This window comes from Podarcis cretensis, assembly GCF_951804945.1.
Source record: "Podarcis cretensis genome assembly, chromosome: 7".
NCBI lineage: Eukaryota > Metazoa > Chordata > Lepidosauria > Squamata > Lacertidae > Podarcis > Podarcis cretensis.
In genome coordinates, this window is record NC_137176.1 from 83,163,915 (window position 1) to 83,186,783 (window position 22,869).

The 22,869-nt window shown below is 46.7% G+C and overlaps 1 protein-coding gene across 1 annotated transcript in view; it reads right to left on the reverse strand.

Annotated features, from left to right (window-relative positions):
• TMEM71 (transmembrane protein 71) overlaps window positions 1–22,869 on the reverse strand; it is a 213,989-nt gene that overhangs the window by 122,495 nt on the left and 68,625 nt on the right. The window lies entirely within an intron of this gene.

Consider the following 22,869-nt stretch of genomic DNA (forward strand, 5'->3'; position numbering starts at 1 on the left):
CCACTGTATTAAATTTAAGGCAGCAGATAAAAGGATTTGAACAGAAGCATCCTGGAAGTAAGGATGAGGATGCTAAGGGAATATTGTATGGAAACTGAGTTGAATTTGTTAAATTGTATGAAAATCAATAAAAAAATGTGACTAAATGTGTAGAATAAAAGAGGGTAACTTCCTTCATATGTGGTGGACATGTGAGGAAGTGAAGAAATTTTGGGACTTAATTTATAATGAGTTAAAAAAAAATATTTAAATACACCTTTCCTAAAAGACCAGAAGCCTTTCTATTAGGAATTATTGGGGATGAAATCAGAAAAGAAGACAAAACCTTGTTTCAATATTCGACAGCAGCGGCCAGAATACTAATTGCACAAAATTGGAAAAGTACAAATATTCCAACGGTGAGGGAGTGGCAATCTAAATTATTTGAATTTGTTGAATTAGCAAAAATGACACAAAAAATTAGAGACCAAAAAAATACAAAGTTTATTGGCGACTGGAATAAATTTATGGTATATATAGAAGGAAATCATAGAAACTTAACAACTATAGCAGGTCTGTTATAAAACTTACGATGTACAATCCAGTAACAATACCAGCTGCAGAAAACGGAGTTTTTTAATTAAGAAAACCAAATCCAGCAGGGAAGGAAGTCAGCTTGTATGTTCAAAATGGTTTTTGTCATGCATATCTGTTTTTCTGTCTTTTTTGTTTTGTCTTTTCTTTATTTTTGGTGCCTTTTTAATTTTTCCATTCTTTATGTATCTTTGTTGGTTGTAAAGGAAATTCAATAAAAAAGAACTTTAAAAAAAAAACCCCAATCTCTGGCTTTTTAAACTGTATGTGTGGGAGGGAATTTGTTATGTATTTTTGCATTTTAATATTGTAAACCGCCCTGTAATCCCCAGATGAAGAGGGGTATAGAAATTTAATTAACAACAATAACCACTGGCCTCAGTCTGTTTCATGCCCAGTTCAGAGGCGGGATCACTGGATTAATACTGTGGCAGATCTGAGTGGGTGTGGCTATCACTATTTCAAAGAACCCTTGTACTTCTGTGGTCCAGCACTGACGTTGTCTGGGCTGTGTTTCCATCATCTTCGGTCGTGTGGTGTAGGATTTAACTTCTGCACATTCTCGCCAGCTTTTGTATGTAACACGATGTTTTCACTGGACGATAATCTCACGAAGGCAACCAACATCCATGGAGGCTCTGCGCAGAAGATCTGATGAATGTGTGGCGCTCAGGGATGAGGTCAGCCAGCGCAACTCCCGCCTCCCTTCATGTATTGGTTGTGCCTGGATCTGCAGGTACCAATGGGAAGGGATGTAGTTCAATGGTAGGACATCTGCTTTGCATGCACAAGTTCAGTCCCACAGCATCTCCAGGTAGGACTGGTCAGACCTGGTCAGACCTCACCTGGAGTACTGTGTCCAGTTCTGGGCACCACAGTTCAAGAAGGACACTGACGAACTGGAACGTGTCCAGAGGAGGGCAACCAAAATGGTCAAAGGCCTGGAAACGATGCCTTATGAGGAACGGCTAAGGGAGCTGGGCATGTTTAGCCTGGAGAAGAGGAGGTTAAGGGGTGATATGATAGCCATGTTCAAATATATAAAAGGATATCACATAGAGGAGGGAGAAAGGTTGTTTTCTGCTGCTCCAGAGAAGCGGACACGGAGCAATGGATCCAAACTACAAGAAAGAAGATTCCACCTAAACATTAGGAAGAACTTCCTGACAGTAAGAGCTGTTTGACAGTGGAATTTACTGCCAAGGAGTGTGGTGGAGTCTCCTTCTTTGGAGGTCTTTAAGCAGAGGCTTGACAACCATATGTCAGGAGTGCTCTGATGGTGTTTCCTGCTTGACAGGGGGTTGGACTCGATGGCCCTTGTGGTCTCTTCCAACTCTATGATTCTATGATTCTGCACTGCGATAACCTGTTCAGAGCACACTTCTTGCTTTTCCCGTGTTTCACCAAGGTCTCAGGTAAGTCTTTCTTAATATTCCTACCTGGAGTCCTTGAGGTTAGAGATGTTGGGGATTGAATTTTGGACCTCCTGCATACAAAGCATGAGGCTGTATCATTAATATCAGAGTCTGCTCCCTGAACTTTATGGAGGGGGAGGGAAAATGGGTTGCAGCTATCAGAATTAAGGATGTTATCATCCATCAAGTTGAAGAGGCAATCAAATTACTGGAAGCCAGATGCAATGGTATTCAGTGGGGTAAAAAATATTAGGCGTTGCAGAAGAATGGGAGAACTGGAATCTAGCAAAGGAAGGGGGTGCACATCTGCCCATTTCTTCCTCGCCAGATGGCTCCGTTGTAGTGGCTGGATTTTGTTTCTTTCGCTGCTGATCAAGCCGTCTTCAGCAGCTGCTTTTAAAGACATAGCCAAGCAGCCGCCCAGAACGATTGTTGCTGTGTGCTTGGGTGACGTGACTCAAAACAAGCCTGGGTAAATACACAGAGCTGGATAGCTCAGTTGGTAGAGCATGAGACTCTTAATCACAGGGCCGTGGGTTTGAGCCCCACGTTGGGCGAAAGATTCCGGCATTGCAGGGGGTTGGACTAGATGGCCCAACCAACTCTACAATTCTGTGATTGAGATCCAGGGTGGCGCAATGGTTAGAGTGTTAGACTAGGACCTGGGAGAGCAGGGTTCGAATCCCCACTCAGCCATGAAGCTCACTGGGTGACCTTGAGCCAGTCATCATCTCTTAGCCTAACCAATTTCACAGGGTTGCTTTGAAGATGTAACGGGGAGGAGGAGAAACATGTAAGTCACCTTGATATTCTTGGAAGAGAAAGGTGGTATAAAGGTAAAGGTAAAGGGACCCCTGACCATTAAGGTCCAGTCGTGGCCGACTCTGGGGTTGCGGCGCTCATCTTGCTTTATTGGCCGAGGGAGCCAGCGTACAGCTTCCGGGTCACATGGCCACCATGACTAAGCCGCTTAGGCGAAACCAGAGCAGCACACGGAAACACCGTTTACCTTCCTGCTGGAGTGGTACCTATTTATCTACTTGCACTTTGACGTGCTTTCGGACTGCTAGGTTGGCAGGAGCAGGGACCGAGCAACGGGAGCTCACCCCGTCGTGGGTATTCGAACCGCCAACCTTCTGATCGGCAAATCCTAGGCTCTGTGGTTTAACCCACAGTGCCACCCGCATCCCTAAAGGTGGTATACAAATGTAATAAATACTAATAAATAAATAAAACTATTTGAACACTGTTCTGGATATATCTGTGCTCAGGAGTTTTGCGGGGAGTGGGAGAGAGATGACCTGAATCAATGGGAAGAACAAAGCGGGTTTGCATGCTGAACGTCCCAGGTTCAATCCTAAAAGGACATCACCCTGGTTGAGGTGTGGTGAACCAGTCACCAACACAGCCCACTTGCCCTCCTGGTAAACAGCGGTGACACCACTGCCAGGAGGCTATTTCTGTGCTCTGCCCCCAACAGGTGAGCTGCTCCTATATTGCAGCAGGTTCGGTGGGAGTGAATCCTCAGCAGATGCTCAACCATTCAGATTCTTGCCATGGGCCCCGCATGGATGGGATCCTCCGTAAACCCATCCATAAATATGCCAGACAGTACAGTTTTACATGATGAGTTATAAATGATGGTCAGGGACCGTGCTGGGAGGGCTGCAATGAGGAGGAATGGTGGGAGCATCCCCCTCCCTCTGCTCCTGCTCCTGCTCCTGCTCCTGCTCAGAATCCTGAATCTTCCCACAGTATAGATTTGGAACAGTGGTTTGCAGAGGGACATAGTTCAGAAGGCAGGAGCTGGGAAATACTGGATGGGGAACAGCTAGGAGAAGCAACACTGGGAGAGAGAGGGTTAACAGATTCACAGTCTCTAGACAGCATTCCTCCACTCAGCACAAGGTCAAGAAGAGCTCAGAAAGTGGCAGAACAGAAAGCACAGAGGGTACAAACTCAGATTACAAGACGTAGGAATGAGGTATATTAATAGGGGTGGAAGGGGTGCAATCCTTAATTGGGAGCACCGCCATTTCTAGAAGAGGTGTTCTTTGTTCTCTTGGTATATACAGAGATGGCAAAATTGACGCCGCTGATAGAAGATGTAAATTTAGAATCCTTTAAAGAGAACTGGACTCATAATCTGAAGGACCGGTGGACTCGTAATCTGGTGAACCAGGTTCGCTTCCCCGCTCCTCCACATGCAGCTGCTGGGTGACCTTGGGCTAGTCAAACTTCTCTCCACACGTCTCTCAACCCCACTCACCTCACAGAGCATTTGTTGTGGGGGAGGAGACGAAAGGAGATTGTTAGCCACTTTGAGACTCCTTAGGGTAGTGATAAAGCGGGATATCAAATCCAAACTGGAAACCCTTTCTAGTCTTTTTAAAAAGTTGTTTCCCTTATGCGAAGACTACAGCAGGGTCTGAAGTATAAGGAAACAGCAGAATATATTAAGAAACATGTTAGAGTGGATGAAATTAGGTAAGACGGAACCTTAAAATGCAATTGTATGTAATTTGAGTTACAAACATCAATGGTGGGTGAGCAGGAAGTCACTAGCTTTGCTGAATTGGAATATAATTGTTGAGTAACAACTGTAACTTTCTATATGGGAAAAAAATATTTTTACTACACACACACACACACACACACACACACACACTTCTGGAAATTTCACATTTTCACCTACATCAACCTTAAAGCCAAGGTGCAAATTAATTTCTGTGTAAGATTTGCAGTGCAATTACATATCCCAGTCTGAGGAGATTTAACTATGCAGAGCCAAATGCAAGAAGTTCTTATCACTGCCCCTGGGGACACAAGATTGTTTAAGACTTTTGCCCTGTGGGTCTGCTCTTAGTAATTTCCAGTTTCAGCAAGTATTGATCCTTCATGGCTATTTTATATATCAAGGCATTTATTGGTTTCATTCCTTTGCAATATCTCAGCACCTGGAACTCATATTCCTCTCACAATTGATTCATTATTATTTTCGGCCTCGTGATTGCTGCTAGGAAAATAAAACAGCAATTTTAGATGGCATAAAGGGGAAATTATCTTTAAATTCAATTAAGAGAATGGATGGGTGGATTTCCGCTCTGGCACCCTACTCTGGAAAGCTGATGACTTCTTTTTTTCTTACCTCATAAATACAACTGAAGCCTTCACAGAGGCAGCCATCTTGGTTTGTGGCTCTTTTAAAAAAAGCTAACCAGCAGCTCTGCAAAGTGTTTGCTGGCAAAAAAAAATGCCCAGTACTAGCTGCCCTCTGGTTTTAAGACTTCAAGAATAATATATTATGGTTCAGGGGCGTAGCGTGGGTTGCCGGTGCTCGGGGCAGGACAGGTGTCGGGACAGCCAGCGTCTAAGCAAGGGAATCTCTCCTTGCAAACTAACCCCAACCTGGGAGCAGAGATAAGGCAGAGAAAAATGGATGCAGAGAAAATTCTCATCTGGGAGGCAGAACAGGCATGGTCTGGGGAGTGTTCTGAGGGGATGCATAGAGAAGCCTGGAGGGTTGCATCCAGCCCCCAGGGCCTGAGGCTCTGACCCCTGCCCTATCATTGCCTCCTTTCATATTGATGCTTGCCACTTACTCCTGTATATGCCTGCATCCTCCAAGACCTTTGTAGAGCCAGGAGAAAAAGGAATGAATAAATCTGGGGTGGGGTGGTTAGACAGGTCAGGCAGTTGCCAGGGTACCTAATAATAATAATAATAATAATAATAATAATAATAATAATAATAATTTATTATTTATAAATTAGTAACTCTGGGCAGCTTCCAACAAAGATTAAAAATACATTAAAATATCACACATTAAAAACTTCCTTGAACAGGGCTGCCTTCAGATGTCTTCTAAATGTCAGGTAGTTATTTATCTCTTTAACATCTGGTGGGAGTGTGTTCCACAGGGTGGGTGCCACTACCAAAAAGGCCCCCTGCCCAGTTCCCTGTAACTTGGCTTCTCGCAGTGAGGGAACTGCCAGAAGGCCCTCGGCGCTGGACCTCAGTGCCCGGGCAGAATGATGGGGGTGGAGACACTCCTTCAGGTATACTGGGCTAAGGCTGTTTAGGGCTTTAAAGGTCAGCACCAACACCTTGAATTGTGCTTGTAAACATACTGGGAACCAATGTAGGTCTTTCAAGACTGGTGTTATGTGGTCTCGGCGGCTGCTCCCAGTCACCAGTCTAGCTGCCACATTCTGGATTAGTTGTAGTTTCCGGGTCACCTTCAAAGGTAGTCCCACATAATGCGCATTGCAGTAGTCCAAGCGGGAGATAACCAGAGCATGCACCACTCTGGCGAGACAGTCTGCAGGCAGGTAGGGTTTCAGCCTGCATACCAGATGGAGCTGGTAAACAGCTGCCCTGGACACAAACCGAAAACCAGCCAGGCCTAGCCCTATCATCAAGAAGAGTGAGGCGGCTGCCTCGGATGGCAGATCCCAAGCGACTGGTGGAGGACACGGTTGTGTGTTTCTTGCACCCCGTAAGCTAGTCCGTTGCCATTGCCGAAATTAAGCTTGGCTTTTGTACATGAACCAGTACATTTGGTCCTTTGCCTCAGGCAGCAAAATGCCTCGGGTTGGCCCCGAACAATCAGAAAAGTCTCCAACCTGCCCTGAGAACAGAACTACAAAAGAACTACACAGGAAGAACAATTCATACAGAGAGGAAGGGGGAAATGTTGTATAAGGCCCAAAGTATTTTGTAGAGAGTTCTTCCTCAGGGTAACCCTTCCCTTACAATTTTCAGTCCGTGATCAAACCCATGCAACGAAAGGTTCACCAGGTTGAAACTTGCCATTCCAGAAGGTCCCTGAGGAAGAACTTGGTTCAAAATGCATCAAGAGGAATAATAAAAAAAACATTTTTTCCTCATACACCTGGAGGTTTCTTCCCTTTCTTTCTCAGAGACCAGAGCTAACTATTATTATCATTAGTAGAAGTAGTATCCCGTCCTTCCCCTGTAGCTCTCAGGGTGGTTCATAGCATAAATTACATGATTAAAACAAGAAGATAAAAACACAAACCAAAAAACATGCAAACTGGATAATGCTAGGGGAAATTCCCTGCAAAAAAATGTGTGTATTAGGGGGAATTTGTGCTAAAATGCTCTTGAATTTTCAGGAAGACTTAAAAAAAAAATTATAATCACAAATTAACTGATGTGGAAAACTGAACTTAAGATGGAAACCAAAATGGACTGATTTCTCCATCTCAATGGATTCAAGTTCCTAGAAAGCAGATTCTGACTAAACATCAGGAAGAACTCTTTGACAGTAAGAGCTGCTCGACCGTGGAATGGACTCCCTCTGGAAGTGGTGGACTCTCCTTCCTTGAAGGTTTTTAAGCAGAGTTTGGCTGGCCATCTGTCATTTGTGCCTTAGTTGAGATGACCCTCGAGGTCCCTTCCAACTCTACAAATCTTATGATCCTAACTCCTACAATGACTTTCTACATGGATCTACAGTCATACCTCGGGTTACAGCCGCTTCAGGTTGCATTTTTTCCGGTTACGGACCGCTGAAACCTGGAAGTACTGTAATGGGTTACTTCCAGGTTTCAGCGATCACGCATGCACAGAAGCACTAAATCAATCTTTGCGCATGCACAGAAGCGTCGAATCACAACCCACACGTGCACAGACGCGGGATGTGAAGACTGCGGGTTGCAAACGTGCATTCCGCACAGATCAGGTTTGCAACCTGAGCGTCCACTGTACTATGTGTCACTTTTACAACTCACCTTGTTGTCTCTGATACTGAAGCAGGTACAGATTGCATCTTTGCAGCCATGCAGAACAGCGCAAGTTCCTGGCACAAAGGTTTCAATATCTGAAGCACGGTAAGATGCATTTTGGCCTTTTGGACAGGCACGAGTCTATTGATTTCCGCCGTCACTAGAGAAAGACAAGCAATATAAATACATTAGTAAAAGAACACTTTCCCGTTCAAAAGGAATCAACAAACAAGGGATGAAGGGCACACAGCGTAACTCTAGCATCAAAAGCTAGAAGGAGTCGCAGAGCAGAAACCCGACTCTTGACATGCTCCTTGCACGTCTTCCAGAGCTGTCATCTGGAGGTTTTGCCTCCCTGCTGCCTTTTCATATTTGTGGTTTTATGACGGAATCCCGCAAAGCCACCTCTTCTGGTGTAGTGGCCAGAGTGATGGGATAGAACCTGCAAGTCCAGGGTTCAAATCCCCATGAAGCTCAGTGGGTGAACCTGAGTCAGTTACTGTCTCTCAGTGCAACCTACCTCACAGGATTGTTTGTGGGGATTCAATGGGGAGAGGAGGACCATGTATGCCATCTTTTGGACAGGCACGAGTCTATGGATTTCTGCTGTCACTAGAGAAAGACAAGCAATATAAATACATTAGTAAAAGAACACTTTCCCGTTCAAAAGGAATCAACAAACAAGGGAGGTTTGAATCCTGACAAGACAGAAGTACTGTTTTGGGGGGACAGGAGGCGGGCGGGTGTGGAGGACTCCCTGGTCCTGAATGGGGTAACTGTGCCCCTGAAGGACCAGGTGCGCAGCCTGGTTGTCATTCTGGGCTCACAGCTGTCCATGGAGTTACAGGTCAAATCTGTGTCCAGGGCAGCTGTTTATCAGCTCCATCTGGTACACTGGGTGAGACCCTACCTGCCCACAGACTGTCTCGCCAGAGTGGTGCATGCTCTAGTTATCTCCCGCTTGGATTACTGCAATGTGCTCTATGTGGGGCTACCTTTGAAGGTGATCCAGAAAGTACAACTAATCCAGAATGCGGCAGCTAGACTGGTGACTGGAAGCGGCCGCTGAAACCACATAACTTGAGAGACCTACACTGGCTCCCAATACATTTCCAAGCACAATTCAAAGTGTTGGTGCTGACCTCTTGAACTCCTTGGAGAGAAGGCGGGACTTTAATGTAATAGTAAATAAATAATACTTTGCTTTTATTGGAATTCATGAATTACATATCTCCTTGAGATCTGATTGGATGAACGACGGTTCAGAATTAACATAGTGGAGACATAGAGATATAATCGGAGAAGGGCTTGCAGAGTCCTTATGGATATTATGTGGGGTGTGTAAAATGCAGTCAAAACCAACAATTAGGTTTTTTTCTAGATAGGCCCATGACAGGAGCTGGAGCTCACAGAGCTTTCCTGTAAGTTTGCTAGAAAGAACTCTGTGAGAGACATTCCCACTGTGCCCTGACAGGGGAGGGGGTAGCCATTTTTATTTCCTTACCTACCTGGAAGCATCCTCTTTTTTCACTATCAATCCAGAAATGTGAAGAACACCTGCTGTGTCTGAACTCCAAAACTCAGACACCATTTTGAACTTGACTGAAGTATGTCTTTGTAACTGAATTGCCATTTTAAACCTTCTGTATCTGTATTCTGAGTGAGTAAATGTCTGTGTGTGGTTGTTGTTTTAAGGGGGAGAAAAGGGGGGCATACTAGGAGAATCCAATATGCCTTAAAGCATCCTAGATTACTTAAGCCAAACGGCTAAAATTAGCCTATCTAAGCTTCCCTTTTAAGCTGCAAAGGGGTGCACTCTGCTGAACTCACAAATGTGAGGAAGGAAGTACGGACAGAGGCCCAGGTGGGTGCAAAAATCATGCTTGTTCACTCTGGCTTGGATTGGCTAGGGACCCCATCTGCATGCTCCCTGGACAGCTCCTTTACTGCTCTGGACCAGGGGTCGGCAACCTAAGGCCCATGGGCCACAAGCAGCCTGCGGGGGTCATTTAACCGGCCCACAAGCCAGCCCTGAACTGAGCTGCTCGCTAAACCGGTGTGGAGTGGCGCAGCGTGGCACGGCAACTCACTCCGTGGCACCGGAAATCATGTCTGCGCATGCTCAGACGCTGAAAATTGCATCTGTGCAGACGCAGACGCCAGAAACTGCACAGATACCGGAAATCACGGGCGCATGTGATCCGGCCCACGGAGGGATCTCTGCTGGAGTGAACCGGCCCAGGTTGGGTAAACCTTGCTGAGTCCTGCTGTGGACAGCTGGATGAGGCACACAGGCTCCTCTGGGTGCCTCAATGGAGGAAGGAAGACAGAGAGGGTGGGTGAGAGTTTTAGGAGGAGGAGAAAGGGAGGAACAAGGCAGAAGAGAAAGTGGAAGGGGAGAGGAAGGCAGACAGATGGAGTGATAGAGCAGGGGGAGGGGAGAGCAGAGCAGAGCAGACCCCAATAGCTGTGGAGGAAGCCACTGGCGGAGTGTGAAAGGGAACTGTGCTAGGCCCGGGGGTAACCCGAGAACTGTGATCCGGGTCCGGTCCAGAATCTGAAGCTTCCGCTAGGAGTCAGTCTGACAGGACCAAGGCAGGAAACCAGGCTAGGTCAGGCACAGGGTCTCAGGCAGAATCTGGCATACAGCAATGTTGCTCCCGCAACCTGGGGTTGCGTCCGACAGCCTTTTATCTTTGTCGGGGTAATAGCCAGTCCTGATCCCCTGGCGACTCACCTCCCTGTTTCGCCCAAAGGCGAACACTCCTCCTGCGAGTACTCAGGTCTCTCCTTCTCTCAGACCTGAGTCTCTGCAGATCGGGAGACGGTGGGTTACTAGACCCAGGGGCCGCCTCAGCCTCCCCTGACCAAGCCGGTAGTGGAGCAGCTGTAAGTGATGGCCCAGCTGAAGGCAACCAGGTAATCCCCGCATCTGGAGCCAGGGCAGGCTCAGGCCCCTGACTCGGCCCAGCTGGTGCTTGTTGCAGGGGAACCTGTGCAGACTGGGACTCTTCAGGATCAGGCCCCAGACTTGGTTCAGATGATGCCTGAGGCAAAGGATCCAGTGTAGACTGAGACTCCTCTGGTTCTGAGTCTGAGCCCGAGTCCCAGGCCATTACAGGGGCGAAAACTTTGGTCTATGGTCTCTCCTGGCTTTGGCGGCACCAATGCATCTCCTTGGCAAGGGTGCAAGGGATGAGGGTGCCAATAGAGGTCCGTGCCAAGGGAGCAAAGGATGCATGTTGATACAGATTCTTGCCATGGGCAAAAGGGAACCTAGGTATGCCTCTGCTTGGTGGCACAACTGGGGAGAAGCATAGGCTTCAAAGCATCCTACCGATTGGATTCTGGCTGCACCGATCCAGAAGCAGAGAGGCTGCAGAAGCCTTGGCAACCTGGGACTGGCAGGTAAAGATGGACCCTTTGCACCATGCAATGCTACCCTCTTGGCAGACAGAGAAGAGATTAATTGAACATAATGTGCCCACTGCCTTCCAGGGATGTACCATACGAGAGACTTGATACTTAAAACTGGAGGCGCGTGTAGCACTATGTGACAGGCTGGCAAGGAGGGTGCGTTCTGGAGGGCGTTCTCCATGGATCCAGTCACCTTCTGCTGCACAGCGCTGAGAATGGCAAGAGGGAAAACAGAGTGGGAGGCCAGCTCTGGTGCTTCAGGCAAGAGGGAAGCTTCCCAAATCTCCCAGAAAGGCTTCGAAAGAACCCTTCTGCGTTTCCTTCCTAAAGGAGTGCCAAAAAAAATTCCTCTCAAAACAGAGAAAGTCAATATGCGTATATGTATGTAAAGATTGGGACGCAGGTGGCGCTGTGGGTTAAAGCCTCAGCGCCTAGGACTTGCCGATCGAAAGGTCGGCGGTTCGAATCCCTGCGGCGGGGTGCGCTCCCGCTGCTCGGTCCCAGCGCCTGCCAACCTAGCAGTTCGAAAGCACCTCCGGGTGCAAGTAGATAAATAGGGACCGCTTACCAGCGGGAAGGTAAACGGCGTTTCCGTGTGTGGCTCTGGCTCGCCAGAGCAGCGATGTCACGCTGGCCACGTGACCCGGAAGTGTCTCCGGACAGCGCTGGCCCCTGGCCTCTTAAGTGAGATGGGCGCACAACCCCAGAGTCTGTCAAGACTGGCCCGTACGGGCAGGGGTACCTTTACCTTTACCTTTTATGTAAAGATTATTATGATGGCATGGTTTTCTTTGTAGGTGTGTTTTGTTTTGGTTTTGTTTGCTTTGCTTTGTTTTTTTGGATTTTATGTTTGTAATTTTTGTTGTAATTTTTGCATTGAAAATAATAAAAAACAATTAAAAATTCCAGCAATTACTAGTCCAAACAGAATTATTTGGTAACTAGAGATCTGGCTATTCAGGGTTCTGCATGAGTGTGGGACAGCGCAAGCCATGCCATCTTTTAGCCATCCGGATATTGTAGGACTCCCAACTCCCATCAACATAAACCAGCATAGTCGGTGGTCAGAGGTGATGGGAGTTTTAGTCCAACAACCCTTCTGAGAAATACCCCCTCCCCACCCTCTCACTATATAGAAGGGTTTGGGGACTTCTGTTTCAGTGTATCTGAAGAAGTGTGCATGCACACGAAAGCTTATACCAATAACAAACTTAGTTGGTCTCTAAGGTGCTACTGGAAGGAATTATTATTTTTTTAAATTTTGTTTTGACTACAGCAGACCAACATGGCTACCTACTTGTAACTAGAACTTCTGGGGGGTTACAGCTAGAAGCAGAAAGCAGGGTAGCAGTGGCAGTGAAATTGTTTGTTGGGGAAGAAGAAGAAGAAGAAGAAGAAGAAGAAGAAGAAGAAGAAGAAGAAGAAGAAGAAGAAGAAGAAGAAGAAGATCTTTGGAAGGGAGATGCCAGGCCTCTGACAGGATGCTGATGCCCTTCTGCCGCCTCTGCAAAGGTGAGAAGCTGGCAGTTGGGGGCTTGGCACCCCAATGGAGCATCATGCCTCCCTCCCTAAGCCAGGCAGAAGCTTCCTTGGCTTTGGGGAGGCACCAGGTTTTAATACTTTAATACTCTAACCAGGAACATTTAGGGGACTAGCCTAGTCCCCCTAGTCCACTGACCCCACACCACTGTTGGGCAGGGCAGCATTGCTCAGTTGATCTTCCTCCTGCTGAGTTGCTGCTGTATACCTGTATGGAGAGGGGGAGGGATGCTGCCACGATGGCAAAGTTTGCATGGTGCAAACACTCTAGCAGGGGTGATGGATGGGCTCCGCCGTTACACTTGCCCTGCGCTGACCTCACCACTGTCTCACTCTCTGCCATCTCATTCCAGTATGCTGCAGTGATTCATCCCAATGAGCACCACGTCACCCATCATGTCACCCACTGCTTTGGCTCCAACTCTCAGACACAGCGCTCAGACTCTGGGCTTGGTTTTTACCCAAAGGTTTCGTTTTGCAAGTCAGTGCACGGCTTAAATGTAGATCAGGATCCAGGCTACCCAGTTCAGTCATTCAGAAGCAGAGCTCTACTACTGTACATAACTAGGCATGAACATCATCTCAACAACTCCTCTCCTTCAACTGGCCCATTGGGGTAGCCATTCCATCTGATTGCCGCAGTGGGAGAGATGGGGTGCTGGGCTCATTCCATTGGCTTTGTCAAAAAAAACAACCTAGCTGCATTGGGTACCTTTTCCACTGAACTGCGCCAGCCAGTCATTATAAGAACAGCTGTTTAAAAACTGGTGTCTGAGTTCGATTTTTTCCTCTCCCTGTCCCCTTCCCCTTGTTCACTGTAGGTTTCTTAGATTGTAAGCCTGCAGGTAGGGAATGTCTTGTTTTATCTGCCAGGGATAGCCTAACTACGGTTGTCTATGCTCTTGTAACCTGTAGGATAGATTACTGCAACATGTTATATGTAAGGCTGCTCTGAAGACAGTTCGGAAACTTCAGCTGGTGCAGAATTTGGTAGCCAGGTTGCTCACTGCTCACATAATAAAACATTAAACAAAAACTTCCTGACACAGGTGAAAGTTTTCTGGGAGGTATTTAATGAGGGGGGGGGAGGAGGTTGAAAATAACCTTTTCTAAGAAACCAGGAGCTTTTCTTTTAGGAATTTTAGGTGTAGAGATTCCGAAGGACCAGAACAATCTGTTTATGTACGCGACCACAGCTGCCCGGACTTTGCTAGCCCAGAGATGGAAAGATATAGTCCCGGCCAAGGAAGAGTGGCAGATAAAATGAATGAACTATGCTGAAATGGAAAAACTCACAGGAAAAATCAGGAACCAGGAAGAATCAAACTTTAATAAAGAATGGGGAAAGTATATAATGTATTTGAAAAATTATTGTAGACAACTCCAACCATAAGTAGGATTGACAGAAAACCTGCATTAAATTTTGAATTATGGGTTGATTAAGGATTTATAATAATTGGAGTTATTGAGGAGATGCAGATGAAAAATAATAACATAAGGATCCACAAAGGGGGGGATGTCAAAGGGGATATTTTGTTTGTATTCTGTTTGATTTTTTTTGCTATTGTTTGTAAAATCGAAAATGCAAAAATAAATAAAAAAGAAAAGAAAAAGAAAAAACTTCCCTACAAAGGGCTGCCTTCAGATGTCTTCTAAAGGCTGTATAGTTACTTATCTCCTTGGATCAGGGGTCGCAAAACTCCATAACCTCCAACATTTCTCTGATGAAAACAGGGACGTCCTGAGGAAAAACAGGACATTCTGGGATCAAATCAGACACCGGGATGGCTTCTGTAAATCTGGGATTATCCCTGGAAAACAGGGACACTTGGAAGGTCTGTACATTTCATTGGATTTGTTTCCCAGCCTGTTTCTCGCAGTGGCCAACCAGATGCCTTCAGGAAGCCAGAAAAGCAGGATATAAGGAAAATAGCCTTCTCCTGCTGTCCTCCCCTCAAAAAAGTTTCTTAATAGCATACAGCCTGAGAACCTTTATAGTCATCACAACTAGTAGCCATTGACAGACTGATCCCCTGCAATGTTAAATTGCACCAGCAAAGCCTTTCCAAGGAACCCACAGAATCTTTTTCACAGGACAAAGCAGGAGCAGTGATTTAGGAAATGGAGATTGCCCCAGATAAGCAAGGACCGTTGAAGCATCTGCACCCTCGCAGATCCTTGGAGCCAACGTGTTTCTTTTCAGTTGTTTCTCATCTTTCATTTCCTCACCATTAGCAGTTGTGCCAAGGCTGCCGTATGCTGAGCTGTATGCCTATTAATTTTTAGAGATGGCATTTAGACGCTTGGCAAAGAACACGGGCACAATTTCACAGAACAGCTTCTCTGCCACTTCCTTTAGACATCATGTATTAAACCATGGGTAAGCAAACCAGGATGCAGGTGGTGCTGTGGGTTAAACCACAGAGCCTAGGACTTGCTGATCAGAAGGTCGGCGGTTCGAATCCCCGCAACGGGGTGAGCTCCTGTTGCTCGGTCCCTGCTCTTGCCAACCTAGCAGTTCGAAAGCACGTCAAAGTGCAAGTAGATAAATAGTAGGCTACATATATCAGTCGAGAAATTAAATGGCTGGCTGAACTGAGCAGGTGTCCTAATAATTCTGCATGCAAACCTGACTGAAGAATAAAGGAGAGGGGGCGCATGTCATGAGGGTTTTCAAATATTTAAAAGGATTTTTTTAAAAAAATACTTGCAGAATCAGAGGTGGGTGTTGAACAATCTCCCAACCCCAGGGAGCTCTGGCATCTGAAGGTATAGGGACACATAGTGCTTTTTTCTGGGGGGGACGGAGGGGTATGCATACCCCTAAACATTTTGTGAATCTAATGGGAGAAGAAACTACATGATTTAAAATTTTTAGTTTCTTCTCCACCATGGTGAATTGTCAGTTCCACTGCTGCCCCCAATGGCGGCTTCATTTCCTGTCATGGTGCTTCCTGAGTCTCAGACGGAAGCGAGCATTTAATGTGTGAAGTAGGAGTTAGAATATAGCATGGTGATTGGTCAATTCTGTTGTTACCACTTCCGATGGTGGCTTCATATCCTTTCCTGGTGATTGTCTCAAGTCAAAATGACAGTACACCTAAACATTTTTTGGGGGGGGAAAAAGCACTGGGGACACCCATCTCCAGCATGCTAGCCTCGAGGCCCAGAAGAACCAGGAAACTTGGAAGTGGGGACCCCCTAGGAAGCAATAATCTTTGGACTAACCAGTTCCAGCTGGGTTTGAGGAAACATGTGAATTTAAAGCACAGTCAACTCAGATTTAAGGCACATGTTCTTCTTCCAATGAATCCTGGGAACTGAGTGTTGAAGTCTTTTCTTTTCTCTCTCCTGAATCTTCCAACAACCAGCATCATTGGCCACCCATGAGTTCTAGTGAGAAACTGTTTTCCATCCACTCTCTCCATGTGCCATGCACAACGTCTATGTCACCAAAGACCAGAGATCCATCTATCGTTCCGCATCCTGCATCCCACAGTGCAGGATCGGCTCAAGACGTTTTGTTGCCAGGGATGAAGAACAAGATGGCGGCCACATGCCATTTCATGTCACTCACAGAAACCAGCTGGGCCAGCAGTTGAGTCTTGCTTCTACTTTGGTGGTGGAGCAATGCTGTCCGCTGCATTTGACGAAAACTGTCTAGCTTAGGAAGGTGCACAGCTGTATCGTCCCAACACCTTGACATCACTTCCAGCGTCTGTTACCTGCAGAGGCCACTACTCACTTTGCCTCAAGATAGGGCTGGCATTGCCACTGTGGTCAGTCATATATTTCTGGGAAGCTTCTCAACAGGGTATGAAGGCAGTAGATCTCCAGAAACTGTTACTCACTGCAGTATCCTCTGAACCTCTTGCCTGTTCCTCCTTAGGTTTGCTCCTTAGCAGTGAGACCTTATCTTCTTCTTGTTGTTGTTGTTTAGTCGTTTAGTCGCGTCCGACTCTTCGTGACCCCATGGACCAGAGCATGCCAGGCACTCCTGTCTTCCACTGCCTCCTGCAGTTTAGTCAAACTCATGCTAGTAGCTTTGAGAACACTATCCAACCATCTCATCCTCTGTCGTCCCCTTCTCCTTGTGCCCTCCATCTTTCCCAACATCAGGGTCTTTTCCAGGGAGTCTTCTCTTCTCATGAGGTGGCCAAAGTACTGGAGTCTCAGCTTCAGGATCTGTCCTTCCAGCGAGCACTCAGGGCTGATTTCCTTAAGAATGGACATGTTTTACCTTCTTGCAGTCCATGGGACTCTCAAGAGTCTCCTCCAGCACCATAATTCAAAAGCATCAATTCTTCGGCGATCTTATCTTATACCCTACCAAAAGTGTCACCACCAGAAAAGGACCAGGAGGCATCAAGAGAGGCTCATCATGTTGTGCCTGTAGACCAGGCAGATCTGCACTTGAGAACGTAGGTCTTTTTAATTAACTACAAAGCAACAGTACCCACTTCTCCCTCACAGACAGGAGTCAGAAATAGCATCAGCGACCCGAGCTGAATACATTGAGGGTGTTAGCGAGACTGAACTGCTGTCACCAGGCAGTGAGAAGCATTTGGAGCAAGAGCTGTCGAATTAGTATTTGAGAGCAGCACAAGAACTCCCTTTTATCCAGCTCCAACTCTGCATGCAGAGCTATTAAAAATATATCTCTTGCACGTCACAGCCGAGAGAACCAGACACATAGCTAAACCCACTGCGATGCTTTAAGAGACGCATCTCGTGTTCTTCATAATCCAGCAGGATCCATTTCAAAGATTTCATATATATATTTCATATCGCAGAAACTGAAGGCATCCGATAAGGAGATTAATGGGCGACATGGTTTCTACTGGAAGTTTAAACAAAGCCATTTTGCTTGCCGAAATTGAGGGAAAAAATGGGCCTTTCAGAGAATTAGGCCACTTTTAACATTCTCTGCTCTCTCTTGGCAAATGCTTTCTTTTTCCTTCCCCCTCAAAGCTTCACCCATGCAGCCCAAGCCTTAGCAGACTTACTCATGAGTAGGGATCGAGGAAACCATCAGTTTTGGTTGTCTGCATTTCTGATTTTCCTAGTACAAAAACTCTCTTCTCTACATTTCTGCGGCGATTTACATTTTTAAAAAATATACTCAGGAATATCCATCATTAATGCAAATTTCTCCTAATAAACATGTTTATATATTGTTAGGACTAGAATACACATTTTTGCAAGCAATTTTCCATAATATCATTCATGTTTGTGCTATATTCCATAATATGTGCATTTTACACACATCTCTCTCGAGGATAATACTATCTCTGTACATACTCTTTGGTTGGAGAACTACACCACAAAATTCAGTGAAATACAAATTTCAAAGGGCCAATCTCTTGACATAATACAGTTGTACCTCCGGTTGCAAACGGGATCCGTTCCAGAGCTCTGGTCACATCCCGATGAATTAGAAACTGGACATGCTGCTTCTGCGCATGCGCACGGTGCAGTTTAGTGCTTCTGCGCATGCGCACAGCATGTAGTTTGCCACATACCTATCCCGAGAGATAAGTAACCGGAGGTGAACGCAAGTAGAGGTACCACTGTATTAGGCGGTCAGCTTTGTCCTACATACGGACCATGGGATTCCTTATGTTCCAGCTCAATCACGGAGATCTTCTGATGGGACCCTTTGGGTAGTTCCCAGTGCCCCTGTAGTTCGGTCGGTCATCACTAAGGACTGAGCCTGTAATGTATCAGGTCCTGCCCTGTGGAAACTTCTGGCCAGTAAAAGAAGGCAAGTGTCTTACCCATTTTCTTTTAGATGTCTTTTAAAAACTGCATTGTTCAGACAGATTAATGTAATTGTAGTATTATGTCTCGTATCACTCTACTGTCCTTCTTTATCGAAGTGGGGTTTACAACTATGCTCCAAGGGATAAAATCTCTAGTAAGAGCCCGACAGCCATGCCCTGCAGCAGTCATAATCCTCAAATATCCTTGAAAGGATCGTTCTAGGCAGCTCTGATTTTCTAATTGTAAAGACAGTCCGGGTCACACTCAAGACCACCCCCACCTCCAGCGCTTGCCTTCAGAGGGTATTTACTGCTAATTTGTCCTCCTCATCTTCATTAATCAAACCTTGCAGCTCCAACACAGGAGCTATTTTTAGAAAGTGAAGTCATCTTGGGATTACAATATCCTTTCACATAGAAATCGCGCAAGTTTCCTTGAGTAAAAGAGCGCTTTTTAAAAATGACATGCCATCTTTTTGCATTACCCTTTCAAGGGCAAGTTGAGGAGGCTTGAGTCACCTCCCAGACTGGCGGCAATAAATCTGGTGGGAGACCAGCGACCATTGAAAAAACACAATCAATCATTCCTCATTGACCTTTATTCATGCTCGCTAGAGAAGACACATTACACAGAGATATGTCGTTATTTGAATTGTGTTTAGATTTATAGGATGCTTTATTTGTTTACATTTATTTTTATCGCTTTTCTGCAAGATGCAGAGCCCCAATGCTGATGTAATTTAATGTAAAAGTCTTCCCTTTGTGTGGTGAGCCAGTGTGGTGCAGTGGTTAAGAGCGGTAGACTCGTAATCTGGGGAACTGGGTTCGATTCCCCGCTCCTCCACATGCAGCTGCTGGGTGACCTTGGGCTAGTCACACTTCTCTGAAGTCTCTCAGCCCCACTCACCTCACAGAGTGTTTGTTGTGGGGGAGGAAGGGAAAGGAGATTGTTAGCTGCTTTGAGACTCCTTCAGGTAGTGATAAAGCGGGATATCAAATCCAAACTCCTCCTCCTCTTCTTCTTCTTCTTCTTTGTGGGATATGACAGAACCAATGCTCAGTCTTGTTCTGTTTACGTACTGGAGACTGACCACTTGTAGCATCTTAGGTTTTCATGTCGGGGTTTAACCAAGGCGATGTGAACCCTCAAAGCAATAGCCCTCATTTATTATTGTGGCAACCTGGGAGATGATTCGTTGTAATTTCATCCCTTAGTGCCACGGTAACATTTGGAAACTGGAACTACGCAGCTTGACCCAAGTGCATGGGTCCTTCCGCTCGATAATGACCCAGCCAGGAGGGAGGGCAACTGCATTCTGGGAAGGAAAAGTACAATTGGCCCAGGACACATATTTCCTGTTTCCACATGCTACTATGAGGCCTTGAGAAAAAGCTGTGGAGAAGCAGCTTCTGCAGTAATGTATGAAATTGACTGATTGATGTGTGTTCCAGAGCAGTAGCAACCTCTGTATTTCTTGGGGCCATGGACATGAGCCCCAGGCTATTGTGTTTTTCCGGGGGTAAGGGAAGGTGCCCTTTGGGAAGAATAACATCAAATGTCTCCTGTGACTCAGAAAAGCCCAAAGACTTTAGAGACCCCTAAAAATGCAAGCTTCATGGATCAGACTGAACCCATTCACTGTCTTACGCTAAGCCAGACCACCAGTCCATCTAGGTTAGTTTTGCTGATGCTAGCTGGCAACAGCTCTCCAGGGTTTCAGACAGGAATCCGCCCCCCCCCCCCAGCCCAACCTGGAGATGATGGGGATTGAATCAGAGACATGCATGCAATGCATGTGCTCAGGGAAAACTACAGGTCTCTCTAAGTTACCCTCCTTCTTCTCACAGTGGCTAAGCTGATGCCTCCAGGAAGCCAACAAGTTGAGCTTGAAGCAATACCTTTCTCCTGTTTCTTCCCAGCGGCTGGGGTTCAATGGCATAAACATGGAGATTCCATATGGCCATCATGACTAATACCCATTGATAGATCTATTGACAGTATGGGGCAGAGCATTTTGGCACCACTCTACACCGCTCCAGTAGTTCATGCCTGCTTCTGAGTTCCCACCTGCAATGAACATGCAGTCCAAGCTCCCTTGAGCCAGCAGGGTCTCAGCAATTACCTGACCTTGCTATTTGAGAATGAAGGGCAAGCAGGCTAGTGAGGTCCCTTGCATGTGTACTGTAAGGCTCCAGGTGTACTGGTCCCGTGGGTTACCTGAGAGGCAAGGTCCAAGTCCGGTCCGTGGTCAAAGGTGCAACATGGAGGCAGTCCGTAGTAGCTGAAGCTGGGTGCAGGGGAGGGAGTTGGGTGAAGTCAGGAACAGCCTTGCAAGGAGGGAGCCAGGGCAGATCAGGAGCTCAGGCAGGAAAGCAGGACAGGGTTCAGGCAGGAACTAGCAACCAACAATGTTGCTCCTGCAACTTGGGACTGGGGCTGGCTGGCTTTTATCTGTCCTGAGGCATAGGGCAGCCCTGATCCTCTGGTGACTCGCCTCTCCTGGCCTGGAGGCGAGCACTCCTCCTGTGGGAACATAGTTCCCTCCGCCTCTCTGCCCTGAGCCTCTGCAGCTCAAGAGAGGCTGGAGGGTTACCGGACCCAGAGGCAACCTCAGCTTCCTCTGATGGGGCTGAGAGTGGAGCACCTGCAGGCAATGGGTCCTCCATCACCTCAGGAGCCAGAGCAGACTCAGCTGATGCCTGCACCTGAGGATCCAGCACAGGTGATGACCCTTCAGACTCATGCCCCAGGCCCGGCTCAGCTGGTTCTGGAGGCGGGGAATCCTGTGCAGGCTGGGATCCCTCAGGTTTAGCATCCGAGTCCGAATCCCAGACCATCACACCAGGGGGATGTCTGCTCCCAGTTTTCCAGAGTCCTTCCCAATGTAGAACGTCTTATGCCAAATACTCTTCTCTGAAGTGATTTTAAAAAGTTAAAAGTAGACCTGAGCACAGAAGTGAAATCACAGTCTGGTCCTTGCCTTGCTTTGACAACTAACAGCTGGCCTTCCGCAGGTGTTCTGACAGAAAGCGATGCCAAGGTAACCTTTATTGTGGCATGAAGAGGCAACAGTCCACTGCACTGGATGCATGGATTTCCATGTGTTATTACATTTATATCCCACCTTTCTTCTGTGGTTGTGTTGCACAAACTGATCACTTGCATCTCTGAGTTGCACAAAACAATAAAAACTGGAGTGTCAGGAAGAAGGATAAGCTAAAATACTTCTCCCAGACATGGAAGAGTGATGTTTGCCCTCTTCAGATGCTGCAGTGCTGACACAGGTATACCACTTCAGAGAGAACCAGGCCAAGTCTTGCAGAAAATTATAACTGCCGCAAAGTGAGTTAGCTTATTGGCCTATTTATTCCAGTACTTCAGTTCAGATTGATAATGGTAGTATGTCCAAAACTGTGAGTGCACAGAGGACACAAGGCAAAGTGGCAATGCTTTCCCCCTGCCTTTAGGAGACATTGTGAGATCTGCAAAAGTTAATCCAATGCTCCCCATCATCTTAGCCCTATTAGAATGCCTAGCAACCAACTAAGGCAAGGGACTGAGCAGAACCTTAGCCACAGGGTGATATTGAGCAAAAAGGGGGTGAGGTTATGGTTTGTATCCAATGTAGTAAGCCTCCCACCATTGCAAGGATTCCTGCATGTGCAACTAGACTTCCCCCATTTCCTCTCCACACACATCCTAAACTCTTCTGGGGTTTTCCCCAACCCGCCGGAGCAGATTTTGGGAGGGTGCGGGGTACGTGCAGCAGGGGAAGCCCCATTGCATAATCAACCATTATTGCGCCGACAGGATGGGGGAGTTCGATGCTGTCCACTCCCCCCTATCCCCTCCCACTTCCAGGGATGCTGCCATCATCACTTGAAGGCCAGCAGCAGCAGCAGCAGCAGCAGCAGCAGGAGCTGCCACAACTTTACAGTTCCGCTCATTTCAACTGGGCTAGTAAAGGTAATCTAGAAAGGTAGGGGAAAGTGAAATGGGGGTGGAAATCACAAGTATGGTTGCTAGGCAACCACACAAGTGTTCATTTTGGTATCTAGGTTAGCAGGAAGCATAGAAGATGTTTGTGTGGTTGCTAAGCAGCAATACAGATGATTTCACCCCCCTGGGCTTAATCTTCACTCATCCCATTGATATGAAAACATCGGGCACGTTGTACGATTTCCTGTGAATCTGAAGTGGTGGAGGGGAGGGGAGGGGAAGGGAAGGGAAGGATTATGACCAACCACTTCCTTTTGTCTGTGAGTTGTCTCAGCAATGCTGTTGCTGCCTAGGCTTGGGATGCATGAAGAAGGGAGAAAAGATTAGGCCAGGCTGCCCCACCCCCCACTAGGTGTTTTGCACTGGATTAGTTCACTGGCCTATCTAAGTTGCCAACTGCTGCAGCATGGAAA